Source organism: Eubalaena glacialis, chromosome 14 (assembly GCF_028564815.1).
Source record: "Eubalaena glacialis isolate mEubGla1 chromosome 14, mEubGla1.1.hap2.+ XY, whole genome shotgun sequence".
In the NCBI taxonomy this organism is placed as follows: Eukaryota; Metazoa; Chordata; class Mammalia; order Artiodactyla; family Balaenidae; genus Eubalaena; species Eubalaena glacialis.
Genome location: NC_083729.1, coordinates 33,492,740 through 33,514,228, shown reverse-complemented (window position 1 = coordinate 33,514,228; position 21,489 = coordinate 33,492,740). Strand labels below are relative to the sequence as shown.

Sequence of the window (21,489 nt, the reverse complement as noted above, 5' to 3'; positions counted from 1 at the left end):
TGGGGTACCCCCAATCACATGTCTAATTTTTCTGTAGACTGGCCTAATTCACAATATTTTCATTTGGTTTGAAAATGAGTTTGCTAAAAGATCCCCTGAAGGTTTCCAGGGAAATAGTTCATGAAAATGTGAAGCACCTTTAGAATATATCAACTCTTAGTGATATCCCTGTGGAGTCTGCAAAATGGTCATGCCAACTGCTTTGGCTAGATAACAGTGGAGGCCCATAACTGATTCTTAAGTCCAAAGGAAAGAATGGCAATCAATATGCAAGAATAAATTAGGAAATAGTGTTGCCATTGGAATGTAAATCACCACCTTCCTACATACAATATTTTTTCTTTCCAAAGTCAGAGCCTGTAGCAGTCTGTTTCCTTACCTAGAGCTTTGTGCCAGTGATGTAGCCTTTGATAATTCTTGTAATAAGAATCCAGTCATGTATGACATTTAGGAGGGAGCAAAGGGTTTGATTTCCCTCGGGGCCCTGGAACCCTTATAAAAATGTCTTTAATGAGAAATGAAAGGAAAAAAAAAATTAGGGGGTCAGAAATTGAGCCAAATCAAAAATGGTGCCAAATCCCTAGGTACTAGGCTACCTTTTAATGGTTCTAGGTAATAGAGAAAACTACTTCATGTAGTTTGTTTTCCTCAAATATCCAAATTAACCTAAATATCAGTCTAAATTGGAAAAAAAAAAAAAAGAGGAATAAAGAGAACCAAGATGTCATCTTAATGCCTTCTCAGCTGCCGACAAGATGGATTTTGGGCACCACTGGAATATAGACATTTAAGAACAGGGCTTTTAGCACTCCATGTCACAAGCATGCTTACACTTTCAAGAAAATCTGTGCTTTCACTAAGTGGTCCATAATAGCAATAACAGGCCTCACCCTTTCTACAAAATCCGTTCCAATGAGATGTAGTCCACTCACATTTTCATTTAGCTCTTCCATTCAATCCCTTCAGTTAGCTTTGTCCTATTTCCTATGGGTGGAGTCTTTAGTTATATGCTTTTCTCAATGTCATTTACAAAGCAGCCACTTGTCTCTCCAAGCCCGTTTCCTTGAGTGTGAGCCAAATGTCTGCCTCTCACACTCTCTTGAAGTCAGGACCCTACGTAATTTTTGGCTGAGGACATAACGCTAACAGAGAGGTGGTGACCTGCGTCTCCCCACATGTCATTCTGTTCACACCCATTAGTCAGTGCAGTGTAACAAAAAGTTTGCGTGGAGAGTGGCTTGCAAGAAAGTTTAATTCATTGCAGAGGAAAGGAAAATGTTCTTAGGGAAGAATGATTCCTGGGAATATACAAGACAAGAAGAAGCTCGGAGTTTCCTCCGTCAGGCTGAGTGTCCATAACCGCTAGGATGATGTACCAAGCCCCTGCTCATTAAAAAGCGGTTCTCATTCAGAAAGTATCACCATCACTTGTGAGTTTGCTAGAAATGCAGATAACAGGCCTGTTTCAGATCTACTGCATAAGAAACTGCAATCTCCAGGTGATTCATATATGCATTCATGTTTGAGGAGCATTGGCCAAGAACGTGGTTCTCAGCCTTGGTTACACATAGGCACCAACCAGGGAAACTTAAAAATAATTCCTGATGCCCAGGTCCCACCCCCAGAGATTCCAAGCTCCTCTGTCTGGGGTGTGGCCTAAGCGCTGGGATTTTTAAAAGCTCCCCAGGAGATTCTGAGGTGCAGTCAGAGGTTGAGAGCCACTGGCAAAGAGGCAGAGGAGGGCTACTTTTCCCATCCCCCTACTCTTTGCCTCATAGTCAAACAGCGGGATTCCTCGAGTCCGAATCTCTCTTTTCCTGTGGCCTGGCTGCCCAGAGCTGCGCTGTAAGTACGGGGGAAAACTCTATTAAGAAACTTAACTTTGTGTCTAGTACTTTGGTCTCCCTCCCACTCTCACCCTCCACATAGCTGCCCCTGATGCCCCACACTTTAGCAAACCACACCAGGGGCGAACATCAACTCGTGCTTTAAAAATACAAACTTGGAGTCCACCTTGAGAGCTACATCAGAGTCTCAAGATAGGACGCTACAATCTGCATTTTTAACTAGCTTCCCAGGTGTGTCTGATGTGCAGTCAGGTCTGTGAACTCCACAGCGGGTCTAGCCTTTCATCCTGCCAAGTCATTAAGGATTTGTAAGGATGAATGAGCTGTCAAGAGAGCAAGGGCCTGGTGCAATGCTCTTTTATTAATTATGGCGAAGTGATGTATTGGCAATGATAATGCTTCTCTTGGAAAGGGCAATGAATGGTTCGTCGATTGCTGCATTAGATCTTTCCCAACTTAACCTTAATGCTCAGCTTTTACTCTTCTCTGTAGTTTTAAAAGCTGCAGGGCTTTCACATTAAGCAGCCTCTTGGTCTTTATTCCCAAGTGAGCTGCAATCTTTGAGGGAAATACCAAAAGGGAGAATCTTTTGGAGTTCTTGGCTGGGGAATTAACAACCCCCCCAACCCCCCCTCGCCCCCACCCCCCCACCCCCCCACTGCAATCCTTATCTGCTTGTGTCAGCAGCTCCTAGCCAGCGTATTGCTGTGCAGGTCTGATAAGTAGGAAAAACACGGAGTGAGGATTTCAGAGAAAATCATTGATACATCCCCGGATCCCTCTGCTAAAAGAAAGCTTCCTTTAGCGGGGGGATAGAAAGTGGAGGAAGAAAGATATATCTGGCTGAACAATTTCAGAGGTGAGAAACGGGTGGGCGAGCCGGGGTGGCGGTTCTGTCTGTGGGTGAGGGGAGGAAGGTGGCAAAGAAAAGTTGCAGCGTCGGTCTGCGCGTGTACTCCATGGGCTGGGCGCCGGGGAAAGCGCTAGCGTGCGGCCGGGACGCACTGCGGGGCCGAGAGCCGGGAGGACGTCGAAAAACCTCCGCGGCCGCGGCTGGGAGGCTGGAATTGCTCCCCACCCGCCCGGAGCTCCAGAAACGCGCCGGCTCCGCTCGCCCGCGGTGGCCGAGGCCGCCGGGGTGGGGGCGCGCGGGAGGCCGGGGCGCCGGCGGCGGCGGCGGGGCGGAGCGCGCGTGAGAGCGAGTGCGAGGCTGCGGGCGGCGGGCGGGCGGGCGAGTGTGCGCGGGAGGAAGGGAGGGAGGGGAGCGGAGCGCGCGCGCCGCCCGGGCCCCGGCCCTCCCAGCCTCCCGGCCTCCGCGCTGCCTCCCGCCCGCGCGCACCGGCTGCCTGCCGCCGCCGACGCTCCTGCTCGCGCCGGCGCTGCACGGGAGCTTGCCCGCCGCCGCCCGCTTTGTGCTTCCCCCCGAAGATGGGAGCGACCTTTCCCAGCTCGGGAGCTATTTAAAAGGAGGGAGTGCGCCGTCTTTCCTACTAGCGTGGAGGAACGGGGGAAGGATCCAGCCGCACTCCCCCAAACCAGGTAGGATCTTCGGAAGGGCAGCAGAAAGGATTCGGTCAGATACCGCCAACTGTTTTCCATTTGTTCAGAAGGCTACACTTCCCTCCGCTTTGGCAAAGGACCAGCTCCTAAATTGTGTGTGTATGTGTGTGTGTCCCCACCCATTTTCTGGGGGTGTCCGCGCTTCTCGGGGAGTGAAATTGCTCTGGCTGGTGCGTCTGGGCGTTGAGGGTGCCCGCCTGCCAGTGCCGGCTGCCGGAGCAAGAAAGGGCTGCTGAGGAGAGATGCTGCACCCTGCACCGCGCTGGGCTTAAGGATTCAGGGCGCGAAGAGCGAAGTCCACCCGGAATGCAGCGCTGCTGGGGATCCAGGCGTCCCCACCCACTGGGCTCTGCTCCGCGGTCACCCCTCCTCCCGGTAATCCCTGGGGTCTTCCCCAAGGCCACACTCGCGAGTCTCCTCTTTTCCGGCCAGCCCTGGGTGCTCCTTCAGCATCGACTGCGGAGAGGAGGGAGGTGTGGTCGGGGCGGGGGGACAGGCAAGGGAGAGATGCGGCGGGAGAGTGGGCTGCAGGGTCCCAGTCTCTGGGCACCCAGCCCGAGTGCGTTGGGGATCCTGCGCGCAGAGGCATCTTTCCCCAGGAGATTCGAAGGGAACTTTGCCGCTGCATTATCTGCCTCTGGAGCTTCGCTGGCTCTTGGGGAAATGGTCTGTGTTCTGAGACGTGAGGATATCCTTCTTGGCTCCTCCTTAATGAAGAAGAGGGAGGTCTTATGGGTGGACAGTAGGCTACAGAAACCAAATCCACCCAGGCGATGCTTTTGAAAATATAGTATGTGTGCCTCCTTGGTTTTTCAAATCCCCCTTCCCTTATGGATTCTGTTGACTGATGAATGGCTTGGGCTGGCAATTCGTATTTCCCTCTCCAGACAAAGTGGCAATGGTTGGGTTGGGAGCAGAGTGATCAAATTTAACAAAGAATTTTGTGAAGAAAGCAATGTGCGTGGTGTCCGCAGCCGCTGGAAAGAAAGTCCTGCTTTGCACTAGGTATTTGTTTAACCCCTCTTTGCCTGGCTCCCTTGCTGGCGCTGTCTACTGCTAGTCAGCCACTAGTGGTTGTGAATATAACAATACAAACTTTGTCCTGCTGGAGGTGTAAAGACTAAAAAAAGAAAAAAAAAATATCAGTAGGAGGTGAAGTGGAAGAAGCTTTTTAAAAATGACGGATGTAAAGACAGTACAGGCATCCCCATCATGGAGGAGCTAGTAGAGTAGGTGGAGAGTCTGATCAGATCTGGTTAAAGGCATAGCTTGGGTCTCTCCAAATAGGAGCAACTGAACATCCACAGTCTAGCATCTGTGTGAAGATTTCCTAAGGGAAATGGGGAGCAACCAGGAGGGGATTCTGAAAGCATAGCTCCCACCCACACTCCCCAACATACACACACACACACACACACACACTCACTCACTCACACGTTTTCTCTTTCTCAGAGCTACTTGTGCAGCAAGTCAGGAAAAGAGGGAGGAAAATGTATTTAGATGTTTCATTCATTTCAGAAAAGAAAACAAAGCCGGAATAGGAATAGGAATGACTGCTTTGAGGCTCCTCTTTCAAGTCGTGTGTTACTTGAATTTATGGGTTTGCTAAACTTGCTTGATTGTGAGGTTAGTCTCGCGTGAAAAAAAGGAGGAAGGAAGAGAGAGCTAGCTCGCTCCATCTTTGGGGCCTTGAGAGTGAGAAGGTGGGGAAAGATCCACTTATTTCATCAGAAGCTGTATGTGTTGTCTTAAATGGTTTTCATTTTAGGGACTCTGCTTTCTTGAAGGCTTCCATTTGGATCTGAGGGCTCTTTAGCTATGATTTCTCCCACCTACTAAAAAAGGAGCCTTAATTTTTGTCCCCTAAACTGGCTCTTTTATTAAATACGGCATGATTAATTCCTAGGGAAAAAGAAAAAAAAAAACTGGACAGAGGTAAACTGTTATTCACTATTGAGCTGTGCAGGAACAGCAAAGAATATAAGTGTCCATGACAATCAGACTTCCTTTACTCTGTCTTAAAAGCTTAGCAGGGCTGGAAGAGGAGTATAACAAATTAAAAGAATATGAAGGCTGTGCTTTATATCTATCTATCTGTGTATCTGTCTACCTACCTACCTACTGTCTATCTTTCTATTTACTTTATCATTACTATTTAATGGTTTCTACTGTATCCTTTTGGATTAAGTACTAGATAACCCTTTTGTTGACCATGAAGGGAAAGAAAAATGCATAGCCCTAGCAGTGCTTTAACTCCAAATGAAATTACAAAAGGAAGGTGAAATTGCAAAAAGAAGGTGAAGTGTATAGTCAGTAACACCTACAGGACTATTTGCAGGAATTACATTAATTGCTCTTTCAAACTTACTATGTTTTGAAAGTAAAATATTCCAAGAGAGCTTCAGCATTTTGTTAGCAAGCTATATTTAACACGTTTTTTATCAGACAAAAATAGACTTTTATTTATCTTGCAAAGTAAACGCATAGTTCCTTCCCTGTACGTACTTAATCTGTTTCTTTGACAAAATAAATGGTGAGATCCAACGAAGTTGCATTCCCCCTTTAAAGCAAGTACAAAGCACGCATTTAGCTCATGGATGGGTTTTTCTCAAAGTAAGTGCATTTTAGGACTGTACCATCTGATTTTCATGTTGCAATTCAGTAACAGAGGCCCTTTCTCCATGATGACTTCAGGTAGAGGAAGAAAAGCATGTAGGTAAGAAGCAAGCAGTCTGCCCCATCAGCATGGAAATAAACAAGATCTAAATTGAAATAGAAATTAAATCTGGAAAAAGAAATACACAATTAAAAGAGGATGGTAGAGCACATATCTTGCATGCTTGATATTTTTGCTGTATGTATGTATGTTGCTTTTCTCTAAAAATTAAATTGTTGCTTTACATTTGCTAACAACTTAGGAATCAGGGTGCTGAGATCTCACTTCTTCCAGATCCTTCCATCCTCTTTTTTTTTTTTTTTTTTTTTCCTCTAAGGGATAAATGTCTTGTCAAAACGTTTTCCAATATCATCCATACCTCATGGTCAGACCTCTCACCATAACCTCTACCAAACAGTCTCCCATCTGATCAAATTCTCCTGCTCCCTCTTGTGGCAGATGCTCTCCCTGACTTTCCCTAGATTTCAGAATCCATTCCCTCAGCTGCCTATATAGCACTTAGGTTCTAATTTTCAGTGGTAATTGGTGCTAACGAAGGCAGTAGGTTGCTGAACTTGCTGCTTCCAATTTTCTCTCTGAACAAAGGGAGGTCTATCCCCTGGAGATGTCCTTGAGATTTAGTGGAAGTAAATGTCAGGTGTTCTCTGACCCACTGAGATGGACTGACTGGGTTCTGGGAAAGTGAGCTTTCAGAGTCTTGCCTCTGAGATTCTGATTTAGACTCAGGACTAGTCCGGTGGGGCCTCATTAAGTGCAGTGGGATTATTTTCAGTTTTCTTTTTTTCTCTTCCAAAAGATACCTGTGCGTGAATGTGTCTGCATCTGTCCTCTCTCTCTTTCTCTCTCTTCCTGCCTCCCTCTCTCCCTCCTCAGCCTCTCACACGCACGCACGCACACACACACACACAGGCCCATGCAGGCCAAAGGGCACATGCGTACGCGTGCGCGCACACACGCACACACACCACACACACTTCGCAAAAGATATACAACACATATTTTGAAAACAACTAATCAATGATTAGGTTCTCAATAGGGTTTGTAAATCAAGCAGCTCATTTTCTGAACTGGGGACTCCTAGGGTAAACTACTCTTACTGGCATGATTTCCTCACAAGCAAGTTGAGAATACAAATGAGACTAGGCGTCTTTTTCTAGCGTGTTGACTCAACTTGGAAGACAGTTGCTCGCAGCCCTTGAGGCCTCAAGTGTTTGTTGTAGGCTCTCTTTGTTGTCAACTATGTTTTGAACCCTAAGTGTTTTATGTCTACATTTGTGATTGTCCTTTGATCGGCGCAGCCAAGAGTATATACTAAGTAACAGGATAGACCAAGGTTCACGAGAATCCCATTTTCTCTGTACCTGAAACTTTCTAGCCAATTTCAGGAGGAGGAGGAGAATGTAGGGAAGGAGAAAAGTCCTGAAGTGATGGAAAGCAGCTGAAGTGATGGAAGTGTGTTTGTGATCAGGGGCAAGTATGTTATAGGCAGCTGTCTAGAAAGTGATTTGAGAAGCACAAAACATCCCTAGATTCAAAGCATTTATCCTTCCACCAATGTAGGATCAGAAATTCTCACTATTAGAGACATTCATTTGAATAAAGTAATTCTATCTAGTAGATCCCTAATAGAATGCAATGAGATTACCTAGGAAAGAGCTACCATTCATTCTCACAAACCATTCGCATCTGTTCATTTACTAACTTGGATTGGTTTATCAGATCAGCTGGCAGAAAAGTCCTGAGGGCTGGAACACAGGATGATGCAGAGGAAGTGAAAGAAGTTTGAAATGGGTTGCTGTGCAGTTAGTGCCCCCAGAGGGCCATTCTGATGGGGAAGTACCCGGGAACCGGGCTGCTGAAGTGGGGTGGGGGTGGGGTAGAGAGTAGCCAGACAGAGGCAAAGATAAACTGTCACCCTGAAATTTTACTTCTGGGTCAGCAAAGGTAACAAAAATTTGATCTTTCTTGAAAATTTACTCTTCTGAGAAATGGGTGAAATATGTCCCGTAGTGTGAAATCATATGCTTAAAGTCTTGAATGGCTTCTACTGTATCATTTTGGAATATTCATACCAGTAACCTAGAACACTAGTGTGATACTCGTTCAGACAAATGTTTTTTTGCATATGTAATAGACATAGAAACATGAATGTAAATATTAGAGTCCATCTTAATTTTTTAGAAAAGACAGAAAAAGTCATCACTCTGTAGATGTCATTGCATGTGAAGTCAGAATAATTTAATAATTTCCTGGTTGAATCTAATGTGAAATGAAGTCAAACAGACAAGAGAGTGATTCAGCAATTTTCTTCAACCCAACTGTTATATTTATTGAGCACTCAGTGTATGCAAGGCACTGCGCTGGGCTTTTCAGAGAAGGCAGATGCTGAAGAGGAGTCATGTGATGTTTGTTGAACACCTATTATGTTCCAGACATCAGTCTAAGCACTTTGTACATGTTTTCTCACTTAACACCGTTGCAAGAAAGCATCCTGATCTTGACTTGAAGATGAAGATTATGGCTCAGTTAAATAACTTGTCCAGGAGTGAATAGGTGATGGTACCCGTTTTTGAGGCTGTTTCAAAGCCATGTGCAAAACATGCTCTCTGCGCTGTGTTCCCTGTTCTTAGGGATGTACCGTCTAGAGCACCTAAACACTGGGCTGAGTGAGGTAGATGGCTGAAGCTGTCCAATGAGCCCAGTGCTTTAGAGTTGAGAGGAAGGAGAGAACACTGGAAGAGGCTTCATGGAGGAGGAGGAGGCATTTTAGTTGGTTCTCAAAGAGTGAAAGGACTTTGCAAATAAATAAAGCCTTGCTATTTTTAAAACATGTAAACCAGCCCCAGCTAATTTATGACAAGGACCACCCCGGAGCAAGGTTAGGACCATTTCCAGACTTCAAGCTAGCTGCATGTCTCAGTTAGGACCATGCCATGGGAACTGTGGATCTGGAACAGATGCTAGCATAAATCATTGCTCACATGTATTTTACACGGGAACCCAAAATTGATGATGAATTTCCAGCATGCCTTGGAGGAGAGAAGCTGTATCAGTCTGAGGGGTGAAGCAAGGAACAGACCTTATATTTGACGGTTATATTTTCTGGGCCATCACAGGTGGTTTTTCTTTCTTTCTTGAACACCGAATGGCTCTGATGCTTTCTCCCTTGAGCTTCTCCAGTTCCTCACTTCTGCTTCCCCTTAACGCACAGGACCCAGAGCTCCCTGTGGCCCTGCTCTGTTCAATGTATAGCACCCGGTTTCAGCATGTTTAGAGAATCGGTCTGCTTACTCTACACGCCAACCTCCACTTCCTCTCTGCACCATGGTAGTGCCCCCAAAGTGTGTGGCATCAGCCAGGGGCAAAAGGATAGAGCTTGGGGAGGGGCTCAGTCATCTGTCACATGTCCCTTAGAAGGTGCAGGTCGTCACTCTTCCAAAACCATCTGCCTTTCAAATGGTGGGGGATGTGAGCCCCCTGGAGCTGAAATTTGTGAGTTGATGTTGGGCACAGTTGGTGACTCTTCCCCCCCCCGCCCCCCTTAACTCCTCACTCTCTTCTCCTGGCCATGCAGCTGCCCCTGGCCCTTTTTCAGAACTTCTCCTTATCAGTGCTCGTGCTGCTTAGACCCATAGCTAGCACTGGAAGACACATCAGAGATCATCTAGTTTTTTTATCAACAAATAAGCAAATGGAGGCCATGTGAAATTAAATGACTCAATAAGAGTGAAATGGGACATAATTGAATCTAGATCTATGACTCTGAAGTCATTTCACCAAAGTTACATCTCCCTTTTTTCTTTGATAATATAGAAGCCCTCTAGAAATGTGCCTGTGTTTTCTGGCCTCAGGAGTCCGTGGATGTCTAGCAATGATTTCCTCAGGTGGAAAGAAAACTATGACTTTGCTTCTATATCGAGGATATTGACAAATGCAGTGAAGTGCCCTATGGTACTCAGACCAAAGTTCTCTGAGGTCAACAGGCATATCATGTTGGTTTTAATATTTGTTTGAATTCAACAAATGGCATATTTAACATTGTGCAAGATCCTTAACTTTTCTGTGCCTCATTTTCTTCATCTGTGAAATGGGAGTAATAGTAGTAAAGAGCCTTATGGGGTTTTTGTGAGGAATAATGCATTAATACTTGTAAAGCATTTGGAACTGCTTCTGGCATATGAGTGCTCAGTGAGGATTGGTCCTTACTACTTGAGAGATGACCAGTGAGAGAGCACTGTTTCTACCTGTGCGCCTTTATGTGCACGTGCTAATTGCGAAGGTCGCCATGGAGAGCTCGAAGATAAGGGCATACATAATGACTACACCAAAGGTCACAAAGCTGTTTTTTGAAGGCTACATAGTAAATATTTTTGGCTTTGTGGACCACAGAGCCTGTCACAGCTACTCAACACTGCTGTTGTAGCATGAAAGCCATTGACGATACTTAAATGCGTGAACCTGCTGTGTTCTGTAAGACATTGTTTACTTACACTGAAATTTGAACATCATATAATTTTCACATCATGAAATATTGCTTTTTTAAATTTTTTTCAATCATTTCAAAATGTAAAACAAAATTAAATAGGCATTATAAAAACAGGTGGTGGGCTAAATATGACCTGTTGGCCATAGTTTGCCAACTCTTTTTTTTTTTTTAATAGATCTTTATTGGAGTATAAGTGCTTCACAATACCATGTTAGTTTTTGTTGCACAACAAAGCGAATCAGCCATATGCATACACATGTTCCCATATCCCCTCCCTCTTGAGCCTCCCTTGAGACACAGATTGTAAGAGATATACACAGGCCATCTTAGGGGGCTGCAGGAAACCCAGCAATAGGGGTTGGTGTCGTGGGAAGAGATCTGGCCTAGAAACTCAGACACCTTGTTTTAGAGCCTGGTTCTGTCACTTCTGAGATGCATGGCTTTGAAAAAGTCTTTTAAGTTATGATGGCCTGAGTTTTCATGTGGGGAAAAAGGGGAAGGGGCAACGTTAGATGACTTTTAGGGGCCTTCCTAGCACTAAAAGTATTTTAATGAAGGGGAATTGGACATTCGAGATGGGTCATGGAGGACGGGTAGAAAAACATGAGAAAGAAAAACAGTGTGCATATTTGGGTAATTTTTATTTAGTAGCTCAGTTGTCTACCAGGAACAGTAAACCTGGGGAGGTAGACAGGTAACATATTATGGATGATGACCTTGAATGCCAAAGTGAGGGGTTAGAATATCATAGCTTTGGGTTGTTAGCCAAATTCCTCAATTTTACAGATCAGGCTGAGAAAGGGAAAATGACTTGTCCAAGGCCACATGACTGGCCAGTGAGAGCCAAGACCAGCACTCATTTCTTTTGGCCCCTAGACCAACGACCCTTCCATCTACTATATTGCCCCCAGCAGCGTGGTAGAATGCAATTAATTTCAACTGTATGACTATGACCTCAGAGGGGAAAATTCTCATGTAAATTACAGAAGCTGTTTTTAGTATTTTCTAAACATGATCTCAACACCCAGCATATCTAAGAAGGTAGGTCTGTGAGTAATCCCATTACAGAGAAGGGTAATTGCATAAGTGTTAACCTAAGGCCTTGCACTCCAGCAACCTTTAGCCTGGCTTCCTGCTGAGTGTCTTTTAAAAAGTTTTGACTCAGATGTTATTTCATCAGCAAAGTCTTCCCTAATACCCTAGTAGGTCAGGTCCTCCATTACTGACTCTTGTAGGACTGTGTATTTCCTTCATAGCATTTATCAATTAATAAATGCTTCTTTCTGGAACAATTTAAATAAATGCTTCTTTCTGTAACAATTTAAATTAACATCTATCATCTGTCTTCCCAGCTAGATAATAAATTCAGGGAAGAGAGAGATTGTGTCTTGTTTAGTTCATGGTTCTAGCGCCCCATACCTTGCCAGATGCATAATAGACATTCAGTGTTTGCTGAATGAAGGAAGGAATGCATGTTCTCTCATTAGTCATTGATACTGGTGAAAACAGTCCTTGCTTAAGCAAGGACTTAATAGGCAGGTTACTATCTTCACTTGTTAATGAAATGATTAAATGATGAGTACTTCTTTCTCCACTAAATTTTTTCTCTTTTTCAAAAGCTCCTATCTAATCCTCACCTATCACAAAAAGACAATAACATAATAGTTGTGGCATAGTTACCAACATTAAAACCATAAGCCATAAGCCAATATTTAAACAATTCTTCAAATACAGGTGTATGGGATTGGTTTAAAGGACATGTTCACTAGATGCCTTACCTAGTAGAGAAACTATATGTTTCATAAACTGTGTTCAGGGTTTTGTGTAAAAAGTTCATATTTTCCCTCCCAAAAAGCTACTCAATTTATTTCTCTAAACAAAAATTTGGTTAGTTCCTTTTTAAGCTGCTTCCATTTAAAAAATGGATTTTTTGTATATACATACACACCTAGTTTTAGACCCATGTCACTGTATATTGTCAGGAACTTTAGAATATTGATGAAGGGTCACCATTACGTGAGCATCTATCAACTTGAGTTTTTTTTTTTTTTTAATTTCTTTTTACTTCCTGCTTCTGTTCTCCTCAAGAGCATCTTATTCTTTAAAGGATTATGCTTTGTGACTATGCAGGAAAATTTAAAAGACCTACAAACTTCGAGTTGATAGGGTCCTATCCCCGGAACAGCAGTCTACTCGAAGATAAAGCTTAATGACTCAGGGAGAAAGCTGATGAAATTCACCAGCCTCTGCTCACATAACCAGTATTTTCCTTATTAAAAAAGATTTTTTTAAAAAGGCATCTGCATGTTCCTATCACATAGCTTGAAATTGGAGTCTGTATTAAACATCCCCAGTCCCAAGAGGCAGACTAGAAAGCCAGAAGAGGGACTGCAAAGATTTACCCTTGACTTGAAGGAACAGGTGAGTTGGTGAGGCTCCGTACAAAGCCTCTCATTTAAAGAGCACAGCTTTCCTCACCACCTAAGCCTTCCAGTTTGGGGTTTTTGTTGCTGTGTATTGTTGACCTCTGTTGTTCAGGGCTTGTGGATGGAACCTGATTAGAAGGTCTCTGAAGACTTCCATGGATCTGGTTCTTTGTCCTGTGTCTATGTAGAGTCCTAGCCATCCTTAGCTGTTTCTCCTTAAGGAAAGCAGAACAAACCCTTGGCAAAATTACGAAGTACGTGTAAGTTACTCCCAATGATTTAATCTCCTCTTTGGGGGGCCCTGTTGATCTCCTGTTAGGGTCCATTTTTCTCTACCCTCTTCTCTCTTACCTCACACACACAGTCACCAAGGGGCTTCATATTTTGATGCTGTCTGGAGTCCCAATCTGTGACAATGAGAGACCATCTGATACACTATTTCATATCAACAACTTACTGATATTACAACAAACGCTGTCTTCTAATTTTTAGGTACTGCCTTCCATCAAGGACCTTATTTAAGTCCTCTGCTCTCCAGTCTTTGTTTGCTAAACATGCCCGATGCCCTTTATGCCAGTTTTTTCCTCCTACCCAGTTCTGCCTTTCTACCCTTCATGCCAATGCCAAGACCATCCATATCAGAATCACCTAGGGTGCTTGGGAAAATTCAAATTTTGGGGTTCCTCCTTAGAGCTACTGTGTATCTGATGATAGGGCCCAGTTATCTGCACTTCAGTGAATTTTCCAGATGATCCTTAGGTGACCTGAAGTTGAAAAAGCATTGTTCTATGCCTTTTGTCATATCATTGCTTCCTTCTGGAATGTCCTCACTCTGTCTGACTTCTGTCATCATTGTAGTCCCCTCCTTTTATGGAATTTTCCATATTCTTTCTCCGATTCATGGTCATTTGAGTAACTATTACTGGAAGACTGTAAATTCATCAGGAACAGGGACCATGAGTCAATCACCTTTGTACTTCCCACGGTGTTTGGTCTGGTGCTTTGCACATAGAAGCCCTCAATAAGTGCTTGAGGAACAAATGAATGATCCACTCTCTTAGAACTAGAAATACCAGGAGGGCTATACTTCACTGAAACAAAGGTCTGAAGGCGAAATGTCAACAGGCTAGTGTGGAAAATATTTTTAGGTAGGAAATCTTTTTTGGTGACCCAGAAATAAATGCATGCATATGACCTCATTTTTTTTTTTTTTTTTTTCAGTGTGTAAGGTTGAACATCAAAGAAAGGCTGCTCTTTCTCTACAGGGTGGATGGTGACCAAATTATTACCTGAAATAGTAACTATTGTCCAACACAAGGCCCCTGAAAGATTCAGAGTACAGAAAAGATGATCCAAGGCCCTCCTCCGGGAATTCACTACATTTGAAATCTTTTGATTGCAGGACTGTATGCTGAGCAGTTGGAGATTTCTAGAAGCCCAGTTGTATGACCCCAAGACCCCAGATATGTTAACCTGGGAACTAGGTGGTCCACTTTGAGAGCATCCAGGTGTAGTCATGGTCTCACTGTCTGAATCCCTGGAAAGTCTCTCCTCTTCTGTGATTCCCTAGTAATGAAAGAGTTATGTCTTCCAGAAAGGAGACTCACTCCTTGACTCTTGTAAGGCCCCACTAGAATGTGAGCTTCTTTGGGGATATTATCTTATTCATCTTTGTATCACGGTATCTGGCACATACGAGTGGCTAAGAAAAACTTGGCAGACAAACACATGAATGAATGTGTTGTTTTCCCTTTTATTTGGATTACTTACCAGTTAAAAATTCATGTCTTGACCCCAAGACAGTAAATTTGTGGGCTGCATTGAGATTCTCGAAAAAATATTGGTTTATTGTTTTTAGGGCCAAGTATTAACTTACTTGTTAGGCTAAAATTCAGTATCATTCTCTCCAGCTTTCTGCATTGCCCTCTTTTATTTTAGTTTTGCTTGTTCAGGGCTAGGATTTCATTCTCTATTTTCTTTTCTCCTGACTGAATGGAAAAACCTTGAGATTATTACATGACTTTGGAGGGATTTCAGACCTCAGATTTTAGCTGATGATCCCCCAAATGGATCATCTTTCCCTGCTATGTGATGAATAGGAGTGCTTACAAAAGCCTTTCCTGGGGGGTGGGCAGGCATGAGACAGGAGAGGGAAACGTGAATGAGATGATACAAACAACACACATTTATTCAGGTGGGAAGGAGGGGCAGCATGGGAAGGTTATTCCACACTAAGTACCTAAGTAAGTTGTAAGACAGAACAGTATTGTCAACCTGTGTAGTGAAAACAAACAAATAAACGAAAAGGTCCTGCCATTTTGGAAAGCATTCTGGTTATCATGCAAAATGCCTGGATTTAAATCCTATCTGTCATGTATATTTGTATGATTTCAGCCCGGTTTACTTTGATGAACCATTTATTTTTCTCGTTTGTAAAATGGGAATGATAATACCTCCTTGCAATATTGTCAGAAAAGATAGTGAATGCAGAGTAGTCAATATAGCACCTGGGACAAAGCAAGTGCTCAGTCAATGGTGGCAGTCATGGTTGTCATAAAGGCCCCCTGAGTGGGACCCTTCCACTGCCCTTGGTCCTGGCAGAACAAATCTGAGGATAGTCCTGGCTGACTCTACATGGAGACCAAGATTAGCAGAGTATCTTCCCTTCAAATTCTTCCTTACTTATTTACCATTGGAAGACTCTATTCTCCAGCTTTCTTCCTTCTACCCATATTTCCATGTCAGAATGGAGAGGTAATATATTTGAATTCTTAGTGCTCTTTCCCTTTTATGGGGCCTCTGTAATAGAGGTGATTTGGGGTTGGTGTTTAACTAGATGTCTTTTTAGTGTCCTAAAAGGATACGAAGATATGCTCCCTTGAGGATGTCCAAAATATTAGGACCCTCTCAACAGAGCAGATGATCTTGGCATTCCAGAAGAAATCAGCAAGCCAGGGCTGGTATAGGAGGACCAACTACCAGGTCCTGGGGAAAATGTCAGGGTCCCAGCCCCTCTCTTGATGCTGGAGATCAGGTTTTCTAGCCTGAGGTTCTCTGTGCATGACTGAATCACAATTCCTCTCCTCTACCCAACACTGACATTGGCTTTTCAGTCTGATACCGGCCTCTGCTCATTTTAGGGGCATCCATTTTACACAGGGAACATTTCTAAATGCATATGCCTGGGTTCAGCCCTCGGATTCTGATTCCACGTCAGAGATTTGGTGAAGCAGCACATGACCCACTGAGAAATATTTTATTCATTTAATAAAAGCAGGTGCTGTGCATCTTCCATAGAGCAGGCTCTGCTCTAGGAACTGGGTGAACAAAAGAGATAGAAATCCCTACCCTTACAGAGTTGACATCTGTTAGAAAGAGAGAAACAGAGAGAGAGAGAGACAATAAGCAGAACCATTAAATAAATTATATAGTGTATAAAAAGTAATACGTTCTAAGACTCACAGGCATAGAGAACAGACTTTTGGTTGCCAAGGGGTTGGAGGGTGGGGGAGGGATGGACTGGGAGTTTGGGGTTAGTAGATGCAAACTATTACATATAGAATGCATAAACAACAAGGTCCTAAGGTATAGCACAGGAAACTGTATTCAATATCCTGGGGTAAACCACAATGGAAAAGAATATAAAAAAGAGTGCATATCTGTGTATAACTGAGTCACTTCTCTGTACAGCAGAAATTAACACAACGTTGTAAATCAACTATACTTCCATAAAAAAATAATAAGTTCTATATCGAAAGACAAAGTACAGAAAAAGGGTCTCATGACTTTTCAATAACATCTTCATTATCCTAAATCCTAAATCCATCTTTCTTTTTTTTGGCCACGTTGCCTGTCACCCCAGTTGCTACCTTTGATGAATGAGGCGGGTGTTTTCTGAGATGGGACAGGGTTCTGACTCCAGTCTTGTAAGCTTAGGCAAGAGGTCTTGAGCCCCTTATGTGATGTCTCACGGCTTGTCTCCTAGAGGACCTGTCCTCATTTATCAGGCAGCAAAGAAGAAACTCTCTTTGGGAAAAAAAAAAAAAAAGTAATAGCAGAGAGTCGCTGTGGAAACTGAACGAGCTCCTTTCTGAAGTGTGGTCACGGCCTGATGGCCTGAGGTTGGGGGCCAGAACAGTAATTGGCACCCTCAAATGGATGATCAGATAAGAAAAGTCATCCTCTGGCATCATCTCTTTGTCTAGAAGCATTTGGAAGTGCTTGCATCCATAGTGGATAAGAATTTATGGTTGCTTTACTGTTGCCTTAGAAACAGATTCATTGCTTAGCTTTAGAGGCTTTCAGTCAGCAAGAATCACATAGAAGGGGATTCCAGGTCCCGATGGAGAGTCAGGGAGTTCCTTGGAATAACCCCAGCTGCCAGTCAGCAGAATGAGATTAGGCTGCCTCAAGCACAGGACTGGTGAGAATGCCAGAGGTATTCCTTCTGTCTGAGTCAGTTCTCCTTGTAGTCAAAGCCACCATAGCTCCTCGCTGCTGTGCGGCCTGACTACTCGTTGGACCTCCACTGTGGCAGTTTGATAAAGATCTGTCTTGCAAGTACATACATCCATTTTTGTGACCTCTCCCTTCAACATAGGTGGCTAGGCTCACTCAGTTTGATACCTGTTCACCATCCTTTGTCAGTTCCATTCAGGTCTGCCATCTGTAGGTTCTGGGGCTGTTTGGTTTGTTTTAAAATAAATAGTGAGGGCTTCCCTGGTGGTGCAGTGGTTAAGAATCCGCCTGCCAATGCAGGGGACATGGGTTCGATCCCTGGTCCGGGAAGATCCCACATGCTGCGGAGCACCTAAGCCCGTGTGCCACAACTACTGAGCCTGTGCTCTAGAGCCTGTGCTCTGCAACAAGAGAAGCCACGACAATGAGAAGCCCGCGCACTGCAACAAAGAGTAGCCCCCACTTACCGCAGATAGAGAAAGCCTGTGCACAGCAATGAAGACCCAATACAGCCAAATATAAAGACAAATAAATAAATAAATTTACAAATAAATAAATAAATAAAATAAATAGTGAGCAGAAGATAATGTGAATATTCTTGCTACTGTGCTGAAGGCTCATTTGGGTGATGTAATGGATATTCCTAAGTAAGAACTAGCTGTGGATGTTAAGAGTTGATCTGAAACCACCATGAAGATCAGCCTACCCCTTGTTACAGAGTTCATCGATCAGGGCAGAAGATAAGAAGGCCAGGCAGCAGACCAACATATCAGTGGCCTCTATTTCCTGCTTAATTTTCATGAAAATATATATTTGAGGAGACAGTGGGGAGAGTCAGGTAGAGATCTCTTTGAATCCGATGACAGAGGCAAGACCCTAAAAGAATGGAGACAAAAAATGAAAGAAGTCTCATTTAGATGACACCTACCCCATATCCTCACAAGCATTTAGATTTGGCGTTAATTTAATAAAGAAAGAAACTGAAGTCCAGAGAGTTCTTTCCAGTTGCTTCATGGCTAATAAGTTATAGCAGTGTTTTTTGTCCACTGACTTCGCAAATTAGACCACTGCCATCTTTTGAATATAATTATGATATTTTTGAATTAACCTCAGAAGCCCCCTTCCTTTTTCTCGGATAATGATGATGGATTTTTACTGCTCAATCCACCCTTAGACATTGTTACCCTTTTGGTTGAGAACATATTGGGAGATGTGGGTGGGGCAGGTCTTCTTCTCGGCAGACCTAAGAGATTGCCCTGAGAGTACTTGTAGGAGAGGTTGCCAGGTAATTGCTAAAAGGCGGGAAAGTGGGGGTCAGCTCTCTCTAGGAACATCCCAGCCACAGGTTACCTCAGAGCTATGGATGCTTGTCTAAGCCTGTAATCCATAACATAAAACCAGGCTTGTTTTAATCCTTCCATGGGACTTTTGCTACCTAGGTCCTCCTCTTGGGAGGCAGGAGGTTTTCCAATGGGTTAGTCCAAGCCCGAATCCAATCATTCTCAAAGATTATTTTACATACTCTCAGGGATGGCAGAATGGAGCAATGAATTATATCATCTCAGAGACAGACCAGGCTTTGAATTTTAGTTACTATCTGTCTGACTTTCAGCAAGAACTTGACCTGTCTGAGCCTCAGTCTTCCCACCTACAAAATGGGCTTATAATATCTATCATATAGGGCTATTGTTAGGGCACTGTGCACTGCACAAGTCCAGGGGTGCTATTCACACAGACTGTAGTGGAAATGGTAACATTAGGAGTTGTGTAACAGGACAGTGCTGGTTCTTAGAAGTATTAGATATAATGACCCCTGTAAAGAATTTAGCATGGTGTCTGGGACAGTGTTTAAGAATAGAGCCTGGCATTTCGGTCTCAGGCAATCAACTGTGATTTGCTGTTGTGCCATTTTGAAACTTGCTTCTAAGAAGGAAAATAGTTCAGGGTACAGAAAACACAGTGTGCAAAGACCTGGAGGTAAGAAAGTGTTGTCGTGTTCAGGGAGTGGAGAGAATTCCCATATTCTGGAGCTCAGGGGCCAGATCCTAAAAGGTGTAAACAGCCTATTGAGGGGGTTTGGGTTTGTCTTCAGGGCAATAGGCAGCCCATGAAGAGTTTTAAGGGGAGTGAGAGAGTCTGATCTGCACTTTAGGAAGTTTGTTTTGGCTGAAACGTGAGGAATGGAATGATGAGACTTGGCAGTGATTTGAAGGGAGTGGTTAATTCTATCAGTTCTGGAGACAGGCTTAGCTTCGAGTCTGTGTCCAGTGTTGGCTCTCTGTGTTCTGTCCTACTCCCTCTGAGCAAATACTTAACCTTTCTGATCCTGACAGGTTACCAAGACGTTTCAAGTTGCAAATCTTCCAAAAGGGTCACCGCAAATGTTTCTTTCTCCTTTTTAAACTTTAGATCTTTACTGTATTGTTTTATATACCTACCAGGCATCAGGGGGTCATTTATAAATCAGATTTTTTTTTTTATAATAGGCAAATACTGGCTTCCTTGTTTCTACTCTTACCCCTATAGTCTGTTCTTCACTGAACGAACAGAGAGATCATTTTAAAAGGAAAATCAGCTCACATCACACTTCTGATCGGAACCTCCCTATGATTCCCATCTCCCTCACAGTCAAAGCCAGCATCTTATAATGTCCTCAGTGCCCTTCGTGATCCATCCCCACTGTGTTCCCAGCTCCGGAGCCCTGCTCCCTTCACTCACTGCCCTCTCAGCACGTTGGTTTCTTCGTGGTTCCCAGACTGTGCAAAGCACAATTCTCTTCTGGGTCTTTGAGCTTATCTTGGAATTCTCTTCCTGCAACTATCCACAAGGCTTGGCCCCTTTCTTCCTTCAGGACTTTGCTCAAATGTCACCTTATCAGAGAGGCCTTCTTTAAACCATCCATTATAAAATCATGCATGCCGTGTGTGTGCACACACTGACACACACACACACACTGACACACTCACACACTGACACTCATAGACTTCCTGTCCTATTGAAATTGCTCCCTACCCCCCACCACTATAGCACTTTTTACCGTCTGACATTTACATTTATTTGTTTGTTTCCTCCCCATTAGAATATAAGGTCCACAAAGATGGAGGCTTAAAAAAAAAATTCATTGATGAATTCTCAGGACCTAGAAGAGAGCCTAGCATATCCTTCTAAAATTTGTCTGGGTGGCTCTCATAAATATGGGGAATAAATTGCGGCATAAGGGAGTTAGAACTGGATCTGCCGCTGCTCTTACAGGATGGTTCAATGTTACCTTGTTTTAAGGAGAAATCCTATAACCCACCCAAGCCCAGTAATGACTGAACAGTTAGACACACTGACCATGAACTTTTGCATATTTTGAAAATATGCTTCCATTTTTCGACCTTTTACTTAGAATGGAATTCCACCATCGCAGCCCTCTGCTGTGTCTTCTTTAGCATGGGAAAAAGGTCAAAGCTTATCTCCCAACATTAATGAGCTAAAAACAAGGACTTTAGGTGATGGTGGGCTTGCGGAGGGTGTGCCAGAATGGGCTGGACCAGGGTGGAGGTTCTCCGGGGCCCTGGTGCACTTTTCAGTATAAGCCATCAGCCTCAAACATAGGCCAGAGAGCCTAGGTGAATGTGGGCGTGACTCTCAGACAGCCTGAGGCTATGAGGGGGTCTAACTCAGCTCCACTTTTAACTCTGTGTCAGGCCACAGGGCTAAGCTCTGACTCAGGACCCTTCTTATCCCCGTGTTATCCGATGTCATAACTGGCTTTCCAGACCAGACCTACCCTGACTTGGAGCAGACCCTTCTTTGCTTCAGCGCCTGCCCCTACCACCTTCACCAGAGCCCTGGAATCAGAGGTGATGCAAGGTCACTGAGAGGCACACAGCTTGGTAAGCAAGGCAGAGTGGTGGATGGAGCCACCATGAACCTGAATTCCCCCACCAGTGATGCTGTTGCCATATCCCTCATTGCCTACTGCCCTTCATCACATGTATACGTTGTGGTCACTGTCATTTTGTCACATGAGCTAATTTAGATGGAATT

At 43.9% G+C, this 21,489-nt stretch overlaps 1 protein-coding gene across 12 annotated transcripts in view; it reads left to right on the top strand.

Annotated features, from left to right (window-relative positions):
* The first annotated feature begins 1,715 nt into the window (after positions 1–1,715).
* SLC8A1 (solute carrier family 8 member A1) overlaps positions 1,716–21,489 on the top strand; it is a 350,778-nt gene continuing 331,004 nt past the window's right edge. For 8 of the 12 annotated variants that reach the window (XM_061168619.1, XM_061168609.1, XM_061168618.1 and 5 more), the window contains exon 1: positions 1,716–1,845. The gene's annotated coding sequence lies outside the window, so the exon portion shown is untranslated. Of the gene's footprint in view, positions 1,846–2,691; positions 2,707–3,178; positions 3,387–21,311; positions 21,336–21,489 lie in introns of those variants that run through there. The other 4 variants (XM_061168611.1, XM_061168610.1, XM_061168613.1 and 1 more) reach the window with 3 other exon arrangements.